A 19,447-nucleotide genomic window follows, 5' to 3' on the forward strand; every position below is an offset into this window, starting at 1 on the left:
TCAGTCAGTCGCTCAAAAATGCTTCGTAAAAGACTACAATAGAAAAACGTTTTTCCCTCATGAAATGTTTTGCTCATATCTTCTGGAGATGAAGTTTTGTAGTCGCCCTCTCGTACCGGTTCTACCCCGAACCAGCATGGTTCCACCCAAAATGTGGTCACTTTTATTACACTTTTTTGAGGCTGGACGCTGACAAGGACAAGTTTTCTAACCTGGTTCTTGAATGCAGGACAAGGAGGGCCATGACGTCATCTCTCATAATAATAATAATAATAATCAGCATAATAATAATGATGATGATAATAATAATAATGACAATCAGCATAATAATAATAATAATGACAATCAGCATAATAATAATAATAATAATGACAATCAGCATAATAATAATAATCAGCATCATAATCCCAATAATAATTGGTTGGGGTTCAGCACCCTTTAAATTCACATTCTGAATTTAGATTTGCCACTGACAACACAAATGAGGAATAACACTACTCTACTGGGTGCTATAAATGTAATAGAACAGACATCTCACTCTTTCTTGCTCATTTTATGTACTCTGTCTCACGCCACCTCACCACATAACTCTCCATCTGTTCGAAAAAAAAAAAAAAAAAAAAGACTGAAGTGAAAGTCCAGAATCCACAGTTTAGTTCCAGCCAGGCTGTGGGAACCAGCAGCGGCAAATGTGTGTGTTGTCTGCCTCTCCTCTCTCTTGCTGCACCGCCACTCTGCTGTGCTGCAGTGGATGCTCCAAACAGTGCGCTCGCAACTCATCACGGCGGCGGCGGTCGCAGCATCTCACTGACATTTAACCGCCGTTCTAACACTCTTGGCTTTACCGTCACTACTTCTGATCAGTGTGTCTGAATAAATGTAAGGGCAAGTCATAGGGAAGACTGCATACAGGTGGAGAGCTCAGGAAGTCTATACTTCAGTGTACCTTGCGCATGACTGTGTGATTTTCTGCTGTCTTCGGTGGCAAATCAGCTTGTGCTCTTAGATGCCTCCTGCTTGTAGACACTTGGCCAGGTAAGTTAGTTATCTGATCATCATGTCTTTTACTCCGCATGTCATGGTTTGTAGTAGAGAGCGTTTTTGCAGTGCTTTTTGTTCCCCCCCGGGAAATTATATTTTGACAGAAGTTCAAGGATTCATATATGGCAAACAGACATTATTGTGCCTGTATGATGACATACCCACACTTTATATTTTCTCATGAGCCCTGCAAATAAATTCAGTTTGACTGCAGCAACTTGATATCCTGATGCAGAAAGGAGAGTTGCTGTATGCACAATCCATAATTTGTACTCATTTTCATCTGTAGGGCAAAATACAAATGCATTTATTGAGGTATGACATTTTGTTTGATTCTGTGATTTTGCAAGTGTGTTGCTGTGAGGCATTGTTGCACCATCTACATGCATGCATGCGAGGAAATACGGTCTGAACTTGGAGGGTTGTGCGCAATTCTATGTAAACTGTCATTTGCGTGGGATGTACGCGTGCCATTTGATGCTTATTCGCTTTTCGTGTGTGAACTGTATGTCAACTGGCTCTGAGGCAGAGAGAGAGAGAGAGCAACAACGCAAGGTTACTTTCAGGAAATTATCTTCAGTGCTTCGTCGGGTTTTAGCTGTCATGAGTTTGTGTGTGGACTTATAGGTTTGGGGGTATTTAGTTTTTTGTTGTAAGTCATCCCACTTTTAGCCCAGCACTGAGCACCCTGTTGGAGGAGATGCTTGGGGGTCCTCCTTGTCCATTGCTGCACTGCAGACAGTCTCTCTCCCGCCCAGGTTGCTACGTGCTACTTTACTTCAATCCAGACAACGTAGGCTTGGAGAGGCTCTTCATCTATCGCACAGTCGCATTTGAACAGATGGTTGTAGCCGAGTACCTCCCAGCAGTCGACTCCATGGTGTAGTTGGAGGTGCAGGTGGCCGTATCGGTTGGGAGTTTTGAGTTTGCCATTACCATTGCTTAGATGAGTAAGTCTGTAACACCCGCCTTGCTGACAACTCAGGGGTCTCTTGATGCTCGAAATGAACATCGGATTTCCCGCAATGTTGTTTGGATTCACCAAATGGTTTGCTGTCATCTATCCTTGGGGCCTCCTCCTACTTTCCTGCTGCTGTGTTTCACACCGACTGTGTGTTATGTTGCCATGAGGCTGAATCCTGTATTAAGACTGCGTGAGTCCATATACAAAACAGCATGTGGGCACTTTTAGAAGAGGCATTGCAGAAAAGCATCTTATGTGCTTTCTCACATGATGCAAGGGCATGTGGTGGCGTACATGAATTTGTAAAATATCACTACTAAAAGAGTCAAAGACCATCTGTGGTTCACATTCATAATTCACAGATTGTACTCCAAGAATGAATGCGTGGTACTGGAATACCTGTTTTTATCTCAAGTACTTGTGACATAATGAAACACCGTGTCGTCCAATAAATAAACTGAAGACGTTTTATGTGTCCTCATGTTTGCACTTTCGACATCTAAAGGCCATTCACTTCTTGAGGGCCAAAACTGACATATGCCTGATGGTGCTTATCTCAAAGCAATTCTCTGATTATGAAGAACTTTGCTATCATTTTAACAGCCTTTAGGCCTTGGGAGCACCACAGACCTTTTGAAACAAATGACTGAAAACAAAACTAATCTCCTCACCACACTCCTGCAACTGCCTGCCTGTTTATCTGTCAAGACCAGGCACTTCTTTCCTCACAATAATCCTTTTAAACAAAGTTTAACAAACTTCCCTGGCTGTTCTATTAGCGGGCCCATATGCATTGTTATTACGCAAGTATGGCAACTTTGTGGTTTTCCGCAGTGTCACCATCCTAAATGAATTCAGCTTAGGAAGCTGCATGTTTAAAGATATGAGAGTAACAATGCCGCTGATGATCAAAAGACAATACCGATTGTCCTTTCTGGCAAAACAGCCCTCAAAATGATCCCGAAGTAGGCTCACATTGCCCTTGCAGCCATAACCTTTGAGTTTTTTTTGCATAAGACTTGTGGAATTTTTGCACAAAACTCATTAACAGGAATTGATGACTCTGAATTGTCTAATGGTTGTCTATTGAAGTTCCCTGCCCCTCGCCTAAAGTCAGCCAGGATAGCTAATGGGGACCATTACGGAAAACTCTGAATGAATAATGTGTTACGTGGTGTTACGAGAACTAATGGCACACAGCGTTTGATATTTTTAGGTTGATATTTCTCAGTTATGAATTTTCTTTTCCAAAATTACATTTTCTAAAATGCAATTTTTCCAAAAAGGAAATTTTTCAAAATGCAAATTCATTCATTCATTCATTGCATTAACTTTCCATTAACTTGGCTGACAATAACAGGATAGAAATTTGTCTCATCATCTCCGATGCTTTCAAAAACCTGATAGGGGATCAGAGTGCAACAAGAGCGGGACGAATACATCTGTTGAAGCACAGAGAATGATGCTGTCACATTCACTTCTTAAACAAGATGAATGACTCACGAGTGTCGTTTGAATTTGATTGCGCCAACAGCTGGCTTTCATAATGTGTTTTCTTTAGCTTTGATTCGATTAGCGTGTTTGTCATGGTTGGTTACATAGTGACCTTGCTATATTTCCCCTTATTTGTTTTCGGAATTTAGGTCGGTGTTTACCAGAGTGACTACTGTACTGCAATATGGATGTAAACATACAAAGATTTAAGACTTGTTGTGACACCATGGTCACTCGAACCCCGAGGTTAGTAAACAATTAAAGCAGCTGTCAAATATCTTGTCATTATTTTGCATCTTGACATGAAGCTCTTGCTGTGAAAGCATGTGTGAAATATTGACACAGGCAGATTGCAAAGTTTAATTTCCATAATTTTATACGAGTCGGTGAGAGCAACGAAGGGAACAATTTAGCCAAAGTGGGTAAGAGGTTTTGACATTTGTTCTGCCTGAGTTTGAATGTTGGATGTGATGTGATTTTGAATTGTTAGAGGAACACGTAAGCTTTCACTGTCGGATTTAAGAGCGGAATGACGGGAAGGAGACAGGGGGCTCATTTGCTTAGCCAACAGTTGTGAAGTACTTGTGAATACAAATGCTAGTCGTGGCAAATATGCATTTAGTATCCAACAAAATCATGGTCACATTTAAAAGAAAGCAAATCTCAAATAGGTGATGACTCATCTTTAAAATTGCTGAACCACTGCAGGGACAAAAGGTTGCCCTTCTGCTGAATGTTATATTCCCTGTAAACATATCGGAATAAATTAATCCAGGATATAATCAATATTATATTTTAGACCAAAGTAATTTTGAATTTTTTTTTTTATTAAGATATTCCAGCATATAGAGAGTGTGCAGAGATGCCACAACAGGGCAAGCAAACTATTGGCTCAGAGCTGGAGCAAGGCCTCAAGAGATTGCTGACGAAGTACTGACGCTGCAACTAAAGCATGTCTCCGTTGGGAGTCACCCAAATAGCGCCCCCTAGTGGGCCCTGAGAGATGGCAGCTATTGATCCATTGGAATACACCTACAATAGAGCACAGTGACGCAAATACAACTCTCAAGGCACACAAAATAGAAGATAAGAAGAGATGAGGATGAAAAGAAAACATGAATAAATGTTGAATGCGGGCCTTTGTGGTTTATAATCCCTTGCGATCCACAGGGAGGTCTGGAAATGCCCCTCAGGTGGCCATGATAACCGATCCCAATCATGCAGAGACTTGTCAAATTTTTTGACATGAATGAGTTTTGAATGACAACTGACATTTTGCGAGAGGTAACACTCGTTCTCATTTCTTTGCATGACATGAGATGAACACAGATGGTGGCGCAGCATGTTGCCAAAATTGAATGGTCAGTCGAGCCACAGTCGGCTGCAGCATCTCACCCACTGGCAGTGATCAGCCGCTGGTGTCAAAAGTGTCATTTTGGAGCGTTTGTGATGTGTCAGTTACGCTCATGAGACCGTGTGAAGCACAAACCATTGTCAGCCGCGCTCTGTCTGTTGGGTTAATGCTTTTGACTTCAATCAGTGTCCAACTGACTGCATCGACTTTTCCCCGTTGGAAAATATTCCCAAAACCCGAGCGCACACGCACAAGCATGTTGGAGGCCATTAAAAAGTTGAATCAAAAGTTCTCTCCTAATACAACCTATTCTCACCAAGATTGCGTAAGAAAATCTCTAAAACGCTTCAAACCACAAAATGTTTTATTATAATGGTGGGGCAATTATCACAATATCAATACACAAAACCGTTAGTACGAGCCTGCGTGAACATTTTCTAGCTCACCCACGACCCGAACGAGGAATCTAAATGATAAATAATATTCTGTATAAAAATGGATGGCTGTTGTACCAACTTTGTGAGTGAGTGAGAATTTGTATTCAAGTTTCCTGACTTCCGCGGCACCATCATGATGACCATCAATTACTCATTAAACTCTAAATAGTATTTCTTATTTTTGACAGTGAAGTAGTTGCTTCCAAGTCATATTTTTCTTCATATGGCACCCACAGTTTTGAGTCTAACATTTTAACATGAATCAGAATAGACTCTTAATAAAATGTTATAGATACAAACCACAAAATTATAATCAGTGAGATCCCTTTGTTAAAACTTTCATGTGGTGTAGCAAATTATTAAGTATTAGAATGGAGGTGTCTGCTTTCTCATAACTGAAGCCTTCTGCTTTTTTTCAAAGAAGGAATTTGCTCTTGAAATCCAAAGGTCAACGAGACTAAAATGTGAAATAAATGTTCTGCCTGTGAACAAGCTCCTGAGCAGAGTTCATAAGTAAATAAAGAAATAATTTGTACCTTTACCTCTTTGTTTTTTCTTTTTAGAATATGTTTGTTTTTCTTTTATAAATATAAATAAATAAGACTAAACATGTTGTCATAACTCCAACTTTTCAGGAATATGGTTGGTTACTGCACCTTTTTTTCATTAACCTATGAATAACATATTATTCAGTTCCCTGCTTATAACAATGTGGATTTTTCTCGCAAACTAACCACCAACTTCATAATTCATTGAAGTACCTTCCAATGTGATAATTTTAGTACGTAAACTCAAAGCATACTCTCAATATCTTTTCGCTATGTTCTCCCCTGCTTCGCTTCCTAGCCCTTTTTTTTATATGGTGCTTTAATGAACTCTGTTAATGACTAAATGTTAAAAAGATATTACAAACAATAAAAAAAGCAATAATGATGCACATAGTGTTAAACAGTACCTCTGATGTTTAAAATCTGAGATTTTTTTTTAATCTTTTTTTTTAAAGCAGATTTTGCGATGGAGCTCCTGTATTGGCTCTGATTCGATGTGATGTGCGGTCAATTGAGTTATTTTAGTGGGTGTATTATTTTAGTGACAAATTGTGTTGAATTATTTTAATGATGCGTTTATTTAAAAAATATATAAAAATACGGAGTGAGAAGAAGACCTTGGAGGAGAAATGTTGATACTGCTATGCGGCAAAGGAGGCTCGGCTAATATTAGGCACCGGTAGTCTGCAATATCTACTTTATAGAGTGTTTGATACAGCGCAAGCTCTGGCCCAACTCAATTTTATTGACCCCATCCTGTCATTAAGACCGCCACTCCACATCTCTTTTCTTTTGAAAGGTTTCAAATCCTATGTTTGACACCGCATCACAGGGCCTTGCTCCCTTAGTTGCCATGGAGACACCGCCTCTAGTCAGCAGAGCTGCAGTCATTTTTGTGTCTTTGCATAAACCCCCACCTATCCAAATTTTGCCTGGTGTTGGGAAATCACCCATACCAGCGGTTTACGTGGGCGGACAGACAAGCACATGTGCATGTTTTTGCAGTGGTGGGTGAGTGGGAGCGGAAAGGAGGAAGATCAAAACAAGTTGGGAGGTTTGGGGATGAGGGGACGGATGGAGGGGATATCTCGTGAGTGCTGCTTATTTTTTTTCCCTTTAATCTGAGTTCTGCAATTTAATGAGAGACTTATTTTCTTTTACGACTGACTCGTGAACTGGCTCTGGCGTAGGTACCCCGCCTCTTGAACATGGTTGCAAGCAGTTGCAAACGGCTGGATTTTTTTTTTTTTCCTCAACCTCCATATTCTGCTGCTTGGCCAGTTAATGTTTGGGAATAATGACCCCAATTCCATCTCTTCTATCACATTGCTTCACAAGTATTAATAAATTACAACCTACTTGGTCACATCATTCAAAAATTGTCATATTTTTACTTTGCACCATTCTCTGCAGTGACCTAAAAAAAAAAACTAACCGTTTTCTTATCCTCTCATATTTGTCTCTTGTTTTATTCCCGTATTCATGGTCTCATTTTACCAACAATCTTATTTCCTGCAGGAGCTGAGTCAAAGTCGAAAGTGACTGAGATTCGGAATGCATTAACATAATGCTTACTCAGAGATTCCTCATAAGTCTACTAATTATGCGGCACGCAACAATGATTCACCAAATAGGCTTGATGTTAGAAGTGGTGAAGAGCTAAAATTGGAAAAGATTTACTGACACAGTGAGTTGCCGTGATGGCTTGCATTGTCAAAACAAAATGTTTAGTCTGGAAGAGTTAAAAAAAAATGTATTGATTTAAAAAGACTAACAGCATAGAAAACAGTGGAAAATTCCACCGTGTTATCTTTAAAGCAACTTTAATTTGTCAACTTAGGCAAATGTGGTTATTTAGCATGCAGTTAGAGGAGAAACATTTACTTACTTCTTAGCCCATTCCCATTTTTTTTTTGTCTTCAATTGTGAGTTGCTAATTGTCTTTTTGCATTTATGTGCTCAGCATTTTCTTTTTCGGCTGAAAACAGCTGCTGCAACTGCTACAAACGGCATCGAGGCCACTGAAAGTGAAGCAAAACAGCAAAAGTTGCTGGTTGACAGAAAAGCAAAAAGCTGAGTAGAACTGCAGAGTCTTGCCGTTCATTCTGTGGAGTGCATCATAAATCAAACCCTAAACATTTTTTACTAGGTATTTATCTCATACTTTATTTGCACCCATAAAACGACCACTTATTGGAATTTGGCCTTGGAAGTTTGAATAACTTGAATAATTTGAAACCCCGTGCCAGATGTGTAGTTAAGTCCCAATTCAAGCCTGACCAAATTTAGAATTTTTATCGGATTGGTATTATCGAGGACTGGTGACTGGTCAATATTAAGCAGACAATCGTTCACGCTCAAATTTTACGCCATCACAGCGTGGGAACCGACCCAACACTGCTTTCACAGACAGAGGAACCACCGATTACATCATCAGTGACTTGTGTGAAAAAATGATTTGACTAGTAAATTTTAGAATCTTGATCCAAAGCAGTGGAACTGGTCATTACGACTGTGAAATATATTCCAGTGCAGACACGGCTGTCACAGAGTTTTATGACGTGTAGTGAATGAAGATGCAGAGACCTGCGACGGACGAACGTGACCTCAAATGAGAAGAAGACTCACTCTGCTCCCTCCAGGCAAGATACCATGGGAGATGGGTTCAAAAGGTGCAAGCTCGGCCGTGGCAAATATGAGTCATCGTGGCTTTGAGAATTAACAAAGAGAATGATGAAGTCAGACCAGTGAGGAAATTTGTCAAGGGGCTGAAAGTGGAAAGATGACGGTAGCGGCAGCGGAAGCAAAAATTGGTCGTGGATTGAACTGAAGCCCTTGAAGATGTCAAGTTGGTTTTGCCCCAGCTACTCTTAGATTTTTACAGGTTTATGAGCACATTTTTTTCTCCATCATAGCCAAGAATATTTTTCAAATGGCATATTTTTTCTTTTACTCTTAGGGTGCACTAACAGCAAGACAGTTCAGTGGCTTTTATTCTATTTTGTGACCTTCTCTTTATTCAAATTATGCAAGCCAGAATTTATGATTGCACAACTGCTCCGTTGTATGTAGTATTGCCTCATTTACATGAAACAAGTACACAGTTTAGTTTCAGTGGTAGTCATAAAAGTAAACATGTAACATTTCAATCTGCTGCACGGGTTAACGTTTTTTCATCATTTCACTGTCTTTAGTGGCTCTGTATTTTTTCTATCTGCAATATGATAATCCTTTATACCAATCACCATTCATTCATATAAAAACTCTTCACTGTCTGTGAAATAATTACCTCCAGGACTCTGTACAATAATGTTACAGCGAACTTATTACACGCATTATGTTAAATCAATATGCATTTAGCATATCTACGATATACTGTATACGCTGTTATTATCTGCTCATTATAACGCTCAATTTGCACTAATGCTAATAACATTGAATATGGGACTACACTACAGAATGTAAAGAGAACATTTACATAAGTTAACATCTTTCATTATTTGAAAGTCTCTAATTCCCATTCAAGTTTGCACTTTTTATTCATAGATATACATACCAGTCGGCATATTATATACTCTGCACACATTGGGCATATTATATTTCATACTTATTTGGATGGATAGTTTTTATACTGCTCAATATAATGATTATCATACAGTGACAAGGGGGTTTGTGCATTATTTTGAGTATTCCGATAAATAGAGTACAGCACTGCTTGGTGGAATTTCAGCCACTTCGAAAACAGCTTTGAACCTCCTGCTATTGCTCACCGCATTACGCAGTCAGTCACCACAAGAATGCAATTACACCCACTACTGCTTGACTATTAATAGCGGCAGATAAATCATCAATGTGACATGCTCATGACATTGCCAAAATTTTAATCAAATGATTTGGCAGCATAGTGGCGCACTAGTTATCACCTTGCTTCTTGGCGAAAAGTTTCAGCTTTGGGAACATTTGGCTTTCAGTTCGACAGTCCAAAAACAGATACATCCGCTTCACTGACAACTCGCTGAGAATGTGAGTGTGAATGGATGTCTGTCGCCATGTGTCAGCACTCTGATTGCCAGGTGATAAATCTAGTGAGCGTCTCCTTATGGCCTTATTCAACTGGGATAGGCTCGAGTTTCCAGGTGACTGCAGGTGAATTTGGCGTGGTCTGACGTGAAAGAAATGTGATAGAAATGTGAGAAATAGTAGTACCGTATTTTCCGCACTATAAGGCGCACGGGATTATAAGGCGCACCTTCAATGAATGGCCCATTTTAAAACTTTGTCCATATATAAGGCGCACCGGATTATAAGGCGCATAGAATAAATAACTCAACGTTGTTCAACGCAATCACATTATAGTAACACTCGAAATAGTGAAAACAATAACAATATATCAATAACTCAACGTTGCTCAAACGTTAATATCACACAACACACAAAATAAACACGTAAAGCTTGCTTTAATAAGTTAGTCCTCATCCACGAATCCATATTGGTCCATAAGGCACACCGGATTATAAGGCGCACTGTCGGCTTTTGAGAAAATTGGAGGTTTTTAGGTGCGCCTTATAGTGAGGAAAATACGGTACTATAGCTAGACTGTGTTAACTTTACCGGAATGTAGGAAATTGAATGAACGCTTAAACGACGTGCCATATAGATGTTTAGAACACGCCCATTTCACATTTGCTCCTCAGTGTGGTCTCAGTATAAATCCAACACCCTTGGGAGAATATGACGCTGACCTAGCAGCCCCATTAGTGTGATGATGCAACAAACACAAGCATCTCCTCTCTCCTGCCCTCCCCCTTTTCACTGCTGATCTTAGGCTGCTCAAGCCAGAATCCTGCTGAGTGGTAAGGAGCAGGGTCATCGGGCCAGGTTGTGCTGCTGTGATACCCGCTGAGCAGCACATGTTTGACATTATCACCTACAGACATAACGATAGATTAGCAGCATTGCATCATTAATCAATGTGCTAGTTTTTTTATGGATAATAGAGATGGGACGAGACACAAATCCCACGAGATGATGGCTCATGAGATCGAGTTCACGAGAACGAGATGAAATGAGATTTTTACAACAAAATATAATATATAATAATATATATAATATAATAATGTATAATATATGTATATATATATAATGTATATATATAATATATATAATATAATAATAATATAAAATAATAAAATAATGCCTACTATACATTTTCTAGTTTTCAAAACATTTTTTAAAGTTAGAAAAAGTAAGAAAAAGAATGATCTAGCTCTAAAGTGCAAATGTGAACATAAATAGGAGGGTCACTTTTGTTACAGGCTAATTTTTCAAACGCAGCTAAGATGTTCCCTCTTACTGAATAGCCGAACAAAATAAAAATACTTTCTTTTTTAAGTTCCAGACATCACACGGGGATGGGTTAAATGCAGAGGACAAATTTCACCACACCCAGGTGTGTGTGTGTGACGATCATTGGGACTTTAATCTTTTTTTATCTTTAATCAAACAAATAAAGTAAGCATCAATGCTAATAATCACTACAATAGTGACCTTCCTTGTGTGCATGTATAGTTTCACAGAGATGCGCAAGCTAACACTTTTTAAAAAGAGTGGCTTGCGCTGTTGTGGTCGTGAACATAGCCAAATTGATTCGCCGCCAATCAAAAGTGCTTATCTCATTCCCTGAGGTGTACTAATGGTCCTTGACATGACGGATGAAGAAACTGATATGCTTGAGTCTAGCAGGAAGTCATATAATTAAAGTAATATAATATAATCCAACTAAGAAAATTTGTAATTACTACACCTGCGATTACATTAAAAAAGTGTGTTGATGTGATCGAACATATTTTTTTATATTATTGAAATTAATAGTGGTATTTAAAATGAATGAACACTGATAAAAACATTATACACACTGTCCCTTTAATAATTTATTCTTCCAGTCTTTTTTCTTTCACAAATGGCTTACACATTCAACAGCATGGTAAGTAAAGGTCACAGAAAATTGGACTGAACATAATGGGCAAATGGAAATCTTACGTATAAGTAATTTATTTATTGTTTAAAAGTGACAGAGAGGAAAATGTTTAATATTTTTTTGCCTCTGGGATGAAATACTCATATTGGTATTTTGGGTTATGTAATGTTGAGCTGTTACAAAATTTGTGTGTTATATATATATATAAATTTGTATGATGGTAAAACACAATCATCTACAGTTGACTCGTATCTATAAAAGCGAAAATGTCTATATTTTGTCACGTAGCAGTCAAAAAGTATGCTATGTTGCTGAATTTTTCATTTTTCCCCAGATGTCATGACTTGTTCCATAGGTTTGTGTTAAAATTCAGTTTTCAAAATAACCAGGTGTCCAATTGCAAGATGTTTTTTGGGTGAGTGGACCTCTTGGCGGCTGATATGTCCACTCTTGCTGTCATCTGGGAATTGTAATATAAAGACAGCTCGTGGGCCACATCTCAACTTGGCTGCCAAACGCGAGAGTAAACATGACGTGTGAATGGCAATTTGAACAGACTGTGAGTGAGCAGATGCACAATACAGATGGAAACTGCTCTTTATGTCATTGTCAAGCATATGAGGAGAGCTCTCCATTTGTCCAACGGGCTTCTACAAAGCTTTCAGTTATGACATTCAAGCTGGCAAGTGAAACATCCCAGGACCAGACTTGCTTTTAATGCAAAAGCTTATCCTGAACAACTTTTAAAATGGGCTTAACAATTAACTATTGGAAAATGAAAAGTACCAGTACTTGGAATTTACAAAAATGATGACAGCTGACGCTTTTTTTCCTTATTCCAAGTTATTTTCAATTACCGTATTTTCCACACTATAAGGCGCACCGGATTATAAGGCGCACCTTCAATGAATGGCCCATTTTAAAACTTTGTCCATATATAAGGCGCACCGGATTATAAGGCGCACTGTCGGCTTTTGAGAAAATTTGAGGTTTTTAGGTGCGCCTTATAGTGCGGAAAATACGGTAATCATCATACGTTTATGTGGAAGGTTATGACCTCACAATGAGGATTTTTCACCAAGTAGCTTGCTATTGCTAACTCTGATGACAAATCTATCAACAGTGCAGTATAACAACAGTTGTATAAGGTCTTCCAAACTATTAAAGAAAATTATAGGAGAATAACTTCTATTTATGTCTAATTATACCAACCCCAGCAATTCTACAACATTTTAGACCAAGTATAACAAGTGCAGTTTTTTTAAATCATTCCGAACCTTGAGGGAAAGCAAACATTGCAATCTCCAAAAGACAAATTAGCCATTCCATACGATGTCAGGAGAACTACCCTATAATGTGCTGATGAGTCATTAGAAAAATTAAAAATCCTTTCTCCGGTTGAGCGTGATTTAATTAATATCAAGCATTTCAACTCCCATGTGCATAACATGCCTGGGAGCCCCATGCATCGACCTCCACGTCAACAAAATCTGATTTCAATCAGCCCCATAATGGCTTTGAGGCACTGCCTTCAATCAGATTGGCTGGAATTAAGAAGCTATTTGTGTTTGCCTGTGGGTACATGCACACATGGGGAATTAGTTCTGTTTTACCGTTCTAAAACAATTCCACAATCTAATCCAAGCATGTACTGTAAGTAGAGAGCCTTACTAATAAAGACACATTTCAGTGTGTGAACCAATTTTATTTCATCCTATAAATTTGCTGTGTTTGTTGCCCTGGAAACAGATTTCTGATTAATTGTGTGCAGTAATGCTAAATCTATTAAAATATATTTAACCTTGATGGGTCAGGTTTTAATTCCTCCTTTGGAATTCAAGACGCATGGCTGTTTACTCTTGCTGTGCCATCCTATCAGTCTCTTTTTGCTGTCTACAAAGAGACAGTTGACTAATGGAGATGCAAGGCGACATTCCTTATCTCTTTTTCACTATGAAATGGCTCTTTGAGCTACTCAATGTGAACCCTGGGCTGCAAACATCTGGTAAATGTTGATTCAAGTTCCCTTTTTTCCAAACATTACTATGCAAGTTGTCTTTCATGTTCACATTCGACTTAAGTACAGTTGGAGCTTTCTTGTATCTCATGTTTGAAACTTCATTTCACGCAAATATTTTAGTGAGGATCAGTTTATTTATTAAAAGTGGATGAAAACTAAATTTTAATATGCTCATGCTATAATGTAACGGTGCCTAACCACTGTGTTGCAGCACATTATTATCCAATTTCAATTAATTACCATATTTTCCGCACTATAAGGCGCACCGGATTATAAAGCGCACCTTCAATGAATGGCCCATTATAAAACTTTGTCCATATATAAGGCGCACCGGATTATAAGGCGCACCTTCAATGAAGGGCCCATTTTAAAACTTTGTCCATATATGATATATACATTTGGCCCGCGGGCCGGATTTTGGACACGCCTGCTGTAGTGGCTCAATATTGGTCCACATATAAGGCGCACCTGATTATAAGGCGCACTGTCTGCTTTTGAGAAAATTGGAGGTTAATAGGTGCACCTTATAGTGCGGAAAATACGGTAGTTAAAAAAATATTTTTTACCACAAATAATAAAAAAATTTCATCTTTGTCAACATCATTAAATGACGGACCGAAGAATTAAATACCTTTTCACTTGATAGCGTATTTGATTTTTCAACTTTCAGATGAAAATGTTAGATGTGCCCCCACCTTAATTTTAAAAGCTGGCCATTTATTTAAATGCATCACAAAATAATTGTGATCTTCCCAGATAAAGTACAATCATGTGAATGCTCCTTGGGGTGGTCACAGCTGTCAACCTCTCTACGGTTTAAATCACTGGAGAGACAGTGAGGAATATTCATCACATCCGAAAACATCTGGCTAAGACTATGACTGATCTCTTTGGTTTAGTTCAAGACTGCTCGAGTGATTTGGAGTATTTGGTCTTTGGTCCACCGAGAGCTAGCTACCAATTAGTCATATCTACTAAAAGACAGGTCAGATGATGCTGTCAGACCACTGGGGCACAGTTACTTGGAAGATGAGGGCAGGGTTGATCGACCCCAGAATAACTTGAGACCTTTGTGAAGTGTTTCATGGTTTGAAAAGGCAGCACATAGCGTTAGTATCTTCGAGTTTGGCATCTCCTTATGAGGAATAGAAGTGGGCCACATTAATTCAGCCTTGGTGGAGACAGCAGATTAGCTTTATACTCATGCATCTGCTTTGAGTGGGCGAGCAAGAGGGAAAACACTATGCAACGGGGAAGGAGACTCCGCAAACACATCCTCGCCCATCGTCATGGCAACAGGACATCTTCATACGAGAGCTATGGTTTGTGGGCATGTGCGTGTATTCTGTATTCACTTAACTGTGTTAGCTTTTTGTGTGTTTGTGTGCGTGTGTGTATGTGTGTGTATGTGTGTGTGTGTGTGTGTGTATAATAAAGGCCTCCCGAGTCTCCCAAGATGTGGTTTTAAGCTTTTTTCCCAGTCTTTGACTATTGTGTCACTTTGGTTCAGTTTAGTTTGGGGGAGTTTTTAAGACTCCTTCCTGTCCTGTGTGACTTGTCAGCTCTCGGGCATGTTGCAGTTAGAACCTGCCGCAACGGGGGGAGTGTTTTCCTTCTTGTACCACTGCAGAGCAAAAAAACAAAAAAAAAAGCTGCATTTCGGTTGCTAAGATACTGAAAAACACGGAGAACCCCCTGAAGGATCCCTTCGTTGTCATTTGTCGCATTTTACATTGTGGAGCTTTGGAAGTCACCACACTGACTGACATTAGTGAAAATTCTGTCTTGTACTGCAGTTGCATGTTGTGTTTGTTCCTTTAGTTGAAAAGAATGCAGATATACTCTGTCAGATTGGCGCTTGTGAAATGTAAGCTTGTTCTTGTCTTGCAGCTTGTTATGTTCTCCTGGTGTGAATCATGCAGAGATTTTTAAACAAACAAAAGCTCCTTTGTTCACAAGGGACAGGTCACAGCAGCAGGGAGGTGTTACAGGCAGTGCAGCAGTGTGATAATAACAGGTCAGATAAGTTAGCACTATGGGCTCCATACTCGTACAGTGCTGGAGCATAAAAACTGACGCATCTTGATTTTTCTGCCTAATTTTGCCTGATTGGGAATTTGACAGGGCGTACTGCGCCACCGTGGGTGTTCTGGCATAACGAGGGCGTTTTCCTTTGACATACAGCACAAACGATCAGAGTGGAAGTGCTCACTATTTCTTAGAAAAATACCGTAATTTTATCGTTTAGCCTGTTGTTGCTCGTTCATGTCTGTTCTTGGTGTTGGATTTTGTCGAATAAATTGCCCCCCAAAATGCGACTTATACTCCGGAGCGACTTATATATGGGTTTTTTTCACTTTTTGGGGCATTTTATGGCTGTTGCGACTTGTACTCCGGAGCGACTTTTAGTCCGAAAATTACGGTACTTTGCGTGCTTTGAACTGCCACAGGAGACGAGCAAAGCAGTTTCTTATTCTGACATGTCAAGGACTATCAGTGTGTTGCTCGTAAAATGAATTTAAAGGGAATGAGAGGAGCCTCTTCAATCGGCAGCAAAACAAGTCGCCTGTGTTCACACCTACAACAGCGCAAAATGCCTTTTCTTAATCCGCCACACTGCACCCACTTGGTAGCCTATAGAAGTAGCATCTTTTTGCAAAGTTGTATCTGGGGAAAAAAAATCTAATTTCTGTACCTCATATTATTATTATTTTTTACTGACTGCTGTTTCTGTTTGGAGTGATTACTTAAGAGGACAACTAAACACACACTTTAGTATCCAATGTTGCTGCTAATAGCTTTCTTTGCGGAGCCAAGAGACAAGCAGTTATTTGTCAGGAACAGCTCTTAGTCATTTCTTGCCTCTTTGGACCTTCCCGCTGTCCCCTCCATGTGACATAGTGTAAAATAAGAGGGTGATGGCCCTGTAAATCCACACAGGGAAAACTGAGAGTTGATTTCCTCAGTCCAACAGACCAGCCAGTGACATCATCCATTGAAAGAGCAAATTAGAGCAACACACACAGCTTGTACATGTCTATTCTCATTATTTGTTTGTTTTTGTTTTGGATTTTCATTAGTATTATATCTGGATTTTCCAGTACAACCCACACATGTTGGCATGTTGTATTTCAATATTATTCAAGGTTTAAAATAATAGCTGCTGTTCTTTGTTCAGGGTGCGATCTGCTGCCTGGAGTGATTTGTACAAGTCAGGCGAGGTCGCATTTTATTTATTAGAACGCAACTGTGTCTGCTCGCGCAGGTCACGTTGGGCTGTAGTAAATTCACGCCGGACTCTGAAAGCGGTTGCATTTGAAAAGTAATCTGAACAACCACACATCATTCATTATGAGCAGATATCCAATTTGATATATGCAGTTTGAACTTACTTTAGAGATAGTAATGCTCCTTTTTTATTTTTAACTAATGGTTGAAGTCATACCTTTTGGACATTGTCAACTGAATCTGATCATTTATATTTTTGGATATAGAAATATTGTCTCTGCTTGTATTATTTTGCATTTTTATTTCTCTTGGACTGGATTAAAAATGCACAGGTGTGATTAAGATAATACCAAATCAACCGTACAATCTCTTTATTTATCTTGTAAAAGATTATCTTGTCTTTTTTTGAACATATTTTCATTTTATAATACAAATCATCAATCATCCTGACATATTGATTGCTAGGCCCCTGATGTATTGTACTACTTGCACAAAAACTAACATGTCTGAGTAATAGACAGTCGCACCGCAATCACCGCTGCCGACCTTGCTGATTACTTTCATGCTTGACAAGTTCCTTTCGCTGCTCCTTCGCCCACCGTTATTGAGCATTGTGCAGAACATGTCGGCAGCAAGCGGCTGCGATCAGGCTTGATTACAATAATTGATTCATGGGAATAACATTGAAAGTTGCTCCACCCTACTTTGAATATGTTTGATCACATTTTGGAAGGGAAACCAAATAAAACAGTGGATACACTGTTTTACCTATACCTTACAAACATTGTTGGCAGAGATCGTGGATGGCAAACGCAAGGCCCAGGGGCTAGTTACGGCCCGCCACATTATTTTATGTGGCCCACGAAGGCAAATTTTGTATCGTCATTACTAAAATTACAAATTTTCTTCACTTTAAAAAAAAAACAGAGATACTGCTTGTAATTTTTATTTGTTACATTTACAGTTTTTAACTAGTCTCTGATTTCAAAACTAGTTATTCATCAGTTTGTTTTGTAGCCTATACTGTATATAGCAGATGTTGACAATCAGGGAAAATATGATGACGATGTGGCCCGCAACAAAAATGAGTTTGACACCCCTGGTATAGATGAAATGAGCAGCGATAAATAAGTTTTCGTGAATTACTCATTTTCAATACAATCAAGCAGCAGACCTGGATATCGCTCAAAGCACAATACTTTTTTACTGAGAATTAGGAATGTTTACATTCTGACATAACAATTTTAACTAGTATCTTTTTTATACATATGTTGACTTTGCACCATGCCTTTTTTATTGAAGAAAGAACCAAAGGCCTTCAGTTTGAATAAATATGTTTGATTACACAACATCACATTGGCAGAACCTGCCTTCCACAATGTTGGTGGTTGGCTCAGATCACATTGCTGTTTTTCTCAGACACTCACAAGACTGCAATGTGGTGTCCTTGAGGTACCAATCAAAACAACAAATAACAAACAAATTAAATTATTGAACACAAATTTGCAAACAAATCAGATTGATGAAACAACACTCAGAACAGCAGTCTCAAATTAGGAGCTGAGTTTCAGTTTGCTTTCTGGCTTTTTAGTAGCTTGATATTTCTCTTTTTTTTTTTTTTATTTGATTTGCTCGTATTTCATCAGCACATCCCTGCCTGCCAATCAGCTATCAACCTGCCCTTGTATTTCACACCTCGCTCTCAGCCTCCTGATTGGTCTCCTTGCACTCTTGTCTGGGTCATTTGGGTCATTTATCATTTGTTCTGTTTTGAACCTAGCTTGTAGTTGGCTTGATTAGCCAGCCTCAAATGATAAGCGTCGCAATCGCCGCAACATTTATAGCCAATCAAAATGTCAGGTTTTATCACATGAACCTCCACAACAAAAAATCCTCGGAGAACATCCTGTTTGAACCCTCACAATGGTGAGGTATTGCTGATCAATTGTTCAGTGTTGTCTTGGTCTCATAATGTCAAAATGTGAGCAGTATAATGAATAGGAGTGATTAAACACAAAGTACGCTGACAGTTGAGTCAAAGTTGATAAATCCGATTAAATAGAAAAATTTGCGATTAGACGACTGCCCTCCAGTTTCACATGTGACGTGCTGATTTTTTATTTTATTTTTATATTCAACTGTGAGCAATGGGATTCAACCTAGCAGATAGTTAAGACCCTACTATTGGATAACTACTCCAGTGATCAATAAGTTCCTCCTTACACAAAGTTTTTTAACTTTGTTAAACCATCTGGGAAGTAACTACTAAGAAAAAGAACCCAGATGGCAGGATTGGAAAAAAACATCTTTTGAGGAAGTGTCCAACCTTTTGTTGAAAGCGGAATGGGAAGAGCAAATGTGATGTGATTGGGGATCACTTAAAT

The 19,447-nt window shown here is 38.9% G+C and overlaps 1 protein-coding gene across 5 annotated transcripts in view; it reads left to right on the top strand.

Moving 5' to 3' along the window:
- Positions 1-726: 726 nt before the first annotated feature.
- dlgap2a (discs, large (Drosophila) homolog-associated protein 2a) overlaps positions 727-19,447 on the top strand; it is a 70,458-nt gene continuing 51,737 nt past the window's right edge. For 4 of the 5 annotated variants that reach the window (XM_037241515.1, XM_037241516.1, XM_037241511.1 and 1 more), the window contains exon 1: positions 727-1,035. The gene's annotated coding sequence lies outside the window, so the exon portion shown is untranslated. The remainder of the gene's footprint in view (positions 1,036-19,447) is intronic. The other variant, XM_037241514.1, reaches the window with a different exon arrangement.

Source organism: Syngnathus acus, chromosome 22 (assembly GCF_901709675.1).
Source record: "Syngnathus acus chromosome 22, fSynAcu1.2, whole genome shotgun sequence".
NCBI classification, from domain to species: domain Eukaryota; kingdom Metazoa; phylum Chordata; class Actinopteri; order Syngnathiformes; family Syngnathidae; genus Syngnathus; species Syngnathus acus.